The sequence below is a fragment of the Perkinsus marinus genome, assembly GCF_000006405.1.
Source record: "Perkinsus marinus ATCC 50983 genomic scaffold scf_1104296950132, whole genome shotgun sequence".
Lineage (NCBI taxonomy): Eukaryota > Perkinsozoa > Perkinsida > Perkinsidae > Perkinsus > Perkinsus marinus.
In genome coordinates, this window is record NW_003209748.1 from 61,535 (window position 1) to 68,728 (window position 7,194).

The following is a 7,194-nucleotide window of genomic DNA, read 5'->3' on the forward strand; positions in this document are numbered from 1 at the left end:
TGTTCTATGACGAAGTTGAAGTTCTAATTATTAACTCGTACTGATATCCTGAATCAGGATTCCTGATACTAGTAATTGTCGTTACTTTCACCCTGATACCTGATGAAACTTTCATCATGAAAGCTGAATCGTCAAGTTCTTTGTGGTTCACTTCAGAGCCGTTGAGCATTCCACCACATTGGGAGTACTATAGATGCCCCCCAGTTGGGGCCCCAACCCTCATTTTGTCCGATCTGATCGGACCGATCAGTACTTGCCACGTACTACATGGCATGGGTTTTTCTATCTTCTCCACGAGCCGATGCTCACGAGAGCAAATACTTGTTTTTGGAGGATGAGCTGAACTTTTTTTGATGCTATTGGATGTATTGTGAAACGTCATCTCTGCTTCAGTGTTGACCTCTCACACAAGGCAACGCAGCGTTATTGTGCGTAAAGTTCAAGAGCCATATCCGTTCAATGTAGAAGAAGCACTACTTTTGCTTCAATTAGCCGCCTTATCGCTATCTCTGCAGTTTACTGTTCATCAGTTTATTATTTATAGTTTAGCTGTCCTCAGTGTTGTTGGTGGCAGAATACTGCGTCGTGACGACGCCGTCGTCCTACATCTATGATTGAATATCGCGTTTAACGGAATAACGAAACAACGGGCTCAAATGGGATCATCTGGAGGCATAGGAGATCCCTGATAGACTTTGACTGCTGCTCGACCTCGCCTGTCCAGCGAACCCAGCTCAACCAGTTGAGATACCGGCTCATAACGGCTCAATGCTCGGTATAGCACATAGTGTTGGAAGAGAGTTATGATGCCGTGAAGAGTACTTGCGGTTCCGATAAGCATCTTAGGCAGATTTCCAGGGACGGTGTGTATATCACTATGATAGACCGCATCAAGTATGTTCTGAACTTCAATGTTCAGAATCTGAAGGCCACTGAAGTGGGCTCCAGCAATGCCCATCATCGGAACTTGAATCTCTAGACCTGCTGTTCACTTCCGCCGATGATACATTATAATCTACGGAATGTATCTTACGAAGGTTATAATAACCTTGATAGTGTCCAGGGACTGAACAGGTGTACTCAACGCTGTTGAGCCGTCAGTGTTCATGAGCGAATCCCAAGGCGAAAATTGCAACCAGGCCAAGGAGGACAGATATAGAAAATTATTTTTCAAAAATAGCACTCGCTATGATAACAAGCGCCCGAGTCCACTTCGCGATCTTTGAAAAAATCCCAATATGTATGTCAGTTCATAGGCCTGGTCTATTAGACCAACGCCGTGACCGGCTGGATCAGACGTAATGCGAAGATTCTAGTCAGCGGCTAACAGCAACTTGATGAGCTCTTCGTTGCGTTATTCAGCTAGCCTGAACGCTGTCTGTGACTGGGACTCCCAGTGATTCACTCACTTATTAACGTATTACGAACAGAACTCTCAACCAAACAGATACCTTTGGTTGACTAGATGATAGGTATTGAAAGTCAGGTGAACCGAACGCTACCCCTTGAAACGTCGGGCTATCGTGCTGTCGGGCAGGGGGGGGCTTCAACAAACTCGTATCACAACCCAAAAGAGGCAAGTTTAGAGATGCCCCTCAACTCTCAGCTTGCAGAAGGCCTCAAGCATGGAAAAAGTGGAAAATGTCGAAAATTACTCAATCTCCAAAGGCTTCGAGTGAACTTAGTCACGCAGGACTCCTACTCCTCGATGACATGGCCAATGGCGACGAAAAAATAGTGCCGGCGAAAATATGTTATGTTGGAGAATCAGAATAGATTTTCCAATCAAATAATAGAAGCTCCCAACTGCGAAGGGTTGACATTCTTAACCATGAGCGTTAAAGAATGCGCACAGCTTAGTTTTCCCTGTATTGAGGCAGGCAGCTCCCTCTTGACAATCGGCCCTCTGAAGAGTGATGAACAGCTGTGATTAAGAAGAGGAGAGAATAGCCTTGCGGCACGACGTAGCAGCTCCCACGATAAAGCGAAGCTACTTGGAGCCCTACAATCATCATGTAGCATTCCCGAATGATCAAAACTTTATCCAGATACTCTCTACTATGTGATCCAGATCTGATAGTAGTCCGCTTCAACAGGAACTATAAGATACTGAGAAATCCGCCGGTGACCTACAGTTTCACACGAAATCACGCACAGTGGGAGATTCCCATCATGCACGGGTTTGCCCTTGGCTGGGGCAGACGGACACTCCATTGCCACGGGAACGATCGGCATGCATACCGAGTAGCTAGGACCCTAAATGAAGGATTTATGCACTGCACGAACTGTTGAGTTTCAATCGGTAGTTCGTCCTCGGAGAGAGGTTTGTCTTACCTTAGAATACACGCCAGGGTACTGTTTAATGCGGTCCACTGTTGGGCAAGTGTTATTAGCAAAAAGTGGGCCGTACAGCTGGTTAGGGGGATACCTGAATACACCCTTCTCCCAGTGCTCGTTGAGTTTGCGAAAGTCGCTAGTAGCGACATCTGAGTCCACATAGCGACTCGCTATGAGGACTCAGAGGATCGCTAGGAAAAGAGTGACAGTACGGTCAATAATGTGTGATTAGACATACTCCACGGTCATCTTCTCATGGAGGACCACAGCCTCAGTCAGTTGTCCAACAATCACGCATGCGAAGATGTAGGCGCACGGCTTCATCAAGGGCATTGGAACGTACTAAAGTGAATACTCATTCTGCATGAGTCATGCATCGTGACTCTCAACCTTGTGTCGAAATACTACATCAGGGCCCGCAATTCGCGAGGGAAATCCACGCAGCTTTCACGTGAATGAGCCGAGCCGCGTGAGATCCGAAAGTTCTGGTATTAAACCGGACAATTTCCTAGTCGCTACACGATATAACTTTAACGAGTGAAATAAAGCATGTCACCGTATTACGGAGACCGTAATGGCAATACACCCCCAAACCGACTTACACTGTTATAGCACATGGAGGCATCAGTTCGGGTATAAAAGTCTCTCCTCACTGAGGAGTCCTCAGCTACTTGTAACTCATCCTAGTCTCTTAACCGACATATGGCTATAGTAGAATGTAAACATTGTAAGAGAGTGGACAGTCTCGCTAAGTGTAGTCATTCCACCACGTAGGAGGCTGACAGTGTGTAGCTGGCGAGCGCATGTGCACGCCAGGAGGCGGGCGCGTGGAGCCAGCTATGTCACGTCACGTGACGCGGTCACCAGGGGGACTGGGAGACGAGACGGGTTGTGTGGCTTGGAGCCCTCTAGATATCTTTACAAGTTAATCACTCTTTACATGTCGAGTTTGTCACCTCAGAGTCCGGAGGCTACCAACACAGTGTTACATGCGATTGCTTCTGGTCCCATTCACACCGGATTGTACATACGTGCGTGGTCAAGTACCTGTAACCCACAGCAAAGTGAAAAATGTATCTTCATAACTCCCTCGGATTCATGTTCACGATTACAAGTGTCGGCTGTAGCATGATAGCCGATTCATGCCAAAAACGGCTATGTGCCGATCCCACTCCAAGTCTGAGGGTCGTGTTTGTCCACCTGCACAGCATCGGGGCGATGTTGTGCGCGTAGACGATAGTGACACGTGAACGATTTGTTCTGTGCTTGGCACCTGTCTTTCCACCCGGATATCCGGTCCCGATATCCTGGAGCATTGTTTGCTCAGTCTTTTCGGCACGGTTACGGGTTATGGCCCTACATTTTCCTGTGTGGCCTTCCATTTCCGATCTGTTGATGCCACCACTTATTTGAAGCCCCAGCTCCATAGGGCGGAGGGTATTTCTAAATTCGTATACGTTGGCCGATCTGAGCCTGTGATTCACTGGTATCAACAGAACACTATGTTGATGGGGAGAGAAAGCACTGACACTGAGGAAAGGAATAGTCGCAAGGACGTTCTGTGGATGTAAGCCGAGAAAATATATGATTGAGATTAAATCCCTGAAGAATATCAATCTCATTTGATATCGCTGAGTCAGCATTTATAGGCACTTCAGTCAGGAAAATATCGCTACAATTTTTTCTACTGACTCACGGTCTATTTTTCTCTAAGTGTTGTCGTGTGTGTTTAGTTGGGGAAGCCGCACATTTCCTAAAAATACAGAGTTCGGGTGAGCGCAGCAGAAGGCCAGACCGAAACACCAGACTGCAAACCTGCGGCCCGTAAACCAGGAACCGGAGACTATCTCGACGGAGGTCGTAGACCACCGACGTCCAGTTCCAGGGTAGGGCCGTAGGTATGGTGAGGTCTATGAGCCTGTACTGCGAGGTGACCACGAGCCGAGCAGCTAAAAGCAAACTCGTGCATCATCTCCACCGTGGCGTGGGAGGGCGGGCTAAAATAACGTTAACAGCGGAGGCCGAGGTGAAAGCTTCTCACAAGACAATCGAATGGGTTATGGACAAAATTCACGATAACCTGTCAATCGATGATCTCCACTCTAACTGTCACGAAGAATCTTGCGTAGTGCGCCACATGAAACGGTCATTGCGGCACCCACAACTAACCTTGTCTACTGCGTAAACATCATATAACTTTGTGCCCCGTTCAATCTCACACCATACTCACACTTCCTCATTCCCTGCAATAATGAGACTCTTAAACGTAGGGACTGTTTCACAAGGATACTCAATTTAAGGAGCCTCAAATCCAGGAGCAGCTTGAGGAGTTACTCAAGGTACACTTTTGGTGTAGCTTAAGTTTGAGGCGCAATTTGCTCCTATGAAGTAGGCCCGTTGATGTTTGTTCTCCTGGCTAGAAAAATTTTTAGTAAAAATGTTGTAGGAATCGCTTCTGAGTAAAAAAACCATTTTTTACGCGCGATTTCGCACGATTAATCATATTTATTATGCATGATATCTCGATCTTTCGCGCCTCACACATAACCGCAGCATTATTGATTACGCTCTCTGTAATGAACGAAATCTGCCACTTAGCTTGACAATGCCAGAATGAGCTGTTTTATGATTCTGCAAACAGTATCCGCATACCCAGGAAGGATTCCGATGATATAGACTTCGACTATGGATCGTAGAGACGTGGATTTGAAATCATTTCTGGTTAAGGTTGTTCAATGGAGTTTCCCCCGTTTCACGTTAATTGGTGTATTACTCGGTAAAAAACTGACTGTTTCACTTGTGACTCGTATAATCTACCATGTCACACGTGTCGGTATGTGAGTTACTCCGGTCATGCTGACGGAATCAATTATACTAAGGCATATCTTCGAGCTATGGCATAGCCGCCCCGCAGTCAGACATTGTAATGACATCTTCTCCTCATTCAACCAATATAGAAAACAATAGGAAATTGGTTGTCTATTGTAAAGGGGCATTACGAAGGCTTATGGGAAGAGGCAATAAAATACGACTAATGTAGGAGGAGGAGGAGGAGACATAATAATAATAAACATCATCATTTACAGAGAGGGTCCTTACAGCATCATAGAGGACTTCTTAGAGACTCTTCTAGAGTATACAAAGGCCTTGCATATCCTACCACCCGATATCAAACTCAATGATCATCAGTTGGAGCACATCCGGTACGTTGTTGTTATGAAACGTTATTTGATGGGGGATTAGAGTATACTGAAGTAGCCTACTGCACGAGAGGATGGTCGAGACTGCCACTCAGGCCGCAATATTTTCCTTCGCAAGCTCGAGAAGCTCTCAGTGTGATAAGAGAGATATCAACTGAATCTGATGCCAACGATAGGCTCAAACGCTGGGCCATTGGAGTAGCCCAGTTGCTGTGTGGAAGCGGCGCAGACACGCCAGTTACGGTCAGTGGCAGGTCTCTGGGGGAGACCCCACTTTCGTTAAAACTCGAGGAATTTTATCCAATCAGGTCGAGCAACAACTCCTCATCACTGAGCTGCTCATCGAAGTATCAGGAGATGCTGCTGTTGTACAAGACGTCCTCATCAACGCCGTTATTGACGTTCTCATGATACATACTGCCATCGACTCGGAGCTCGGTGGACAACTCGCTACCGGTCAGACCTTCCTGGAGAATTTAGACTTCCGTGATTGCATTGAACATCTTTAAGGGATGACGTTAGGCTATGAGCCATCGAGGATACTACTGCTACTATCGATTCACCAAAAGAGTTGCTGTAGATTAAACGCTTTTGTTAGGTCGGACAGCATCATCATGCGAGTGTCTCCTCCCCTTATCGCGAGCCATTCATCGTCTTGTCGATCTCGTCGATGGAAGCAGATTGAGCTGCCATGATGACGAGCCAACGTGGATCGATCCTCTCAACAAGCTCACTAAAAGGCTGCTCACTTATAAAGAGGTACTCCTCTTCTCAGCCTTGGAAGTAACCTTGATATGTTCAGGATTTTCCAGCTGCTGTCGGCCTACTCCTCCTGATATTCCCCCTCAGTGCTGCTATCGAGCGTATCGATGCGTGTCGTGACAATAACATAACGTCTATCATCGTAGGCCCTGCAATCCATGGTCCTCTCAGTTCCCTTCTGCCATAGTGTAGGTTTTTGAGCTCTGAGGAGAGTATCTTGCCTCTTCATGGATTCAGAAGTCCTTCATTCCGCTGATTAATGTCGTTTCCTTCAGAATAGCCATAGGAGGGACTGTCGTTTGCGTTGGGTGGCACCTTCTCGAGACCACATCTTATCACAAGCCCTCACCGGCCATGCTTCTCGTCTACTCGATGATTTACCCAAGTCCCGAGTGTAGCTTAAATTACGCATCCCTCCTCATTATCCTTGTACCCTATCCTTGAGTTCAGTTAAACTAGCTGACACCGAGTCGAGATAGCGAAAACCACCCTAAGCATACGTTCTTCTTGTTTTTGGGCGCGCGCTAATAACAATGCGCTGTTCCGTTCATTCAAAAGCGCAAGTTGTAGCTACTGCTCACTTTTCGCCTGGGGGTAACAGTCTCTGGATAGAACATGGATTATTCTATTGTGGATACACACCCTTCGTGAAGAACGCGGCTGAAGGATGTTGATCAAGCTTTCTCCAGAGTGCATAGTTGTGGAAACGTAGAGTCTCATAAGGCAGCTCCTTAAAGCGCGGACCGGTGGGTTTTCCAAGGAGAGCTCCATCTAACTCTGAGTCCTAGTGTCCAAGCCCAGACTCTGATAATGATGGTCTAGACATCCGTTCCGTCAACAGTCGCTCTGCGTTGGGTCAACTTGGGATTGAGTGTGCGTATCTAATTAGGCCTCT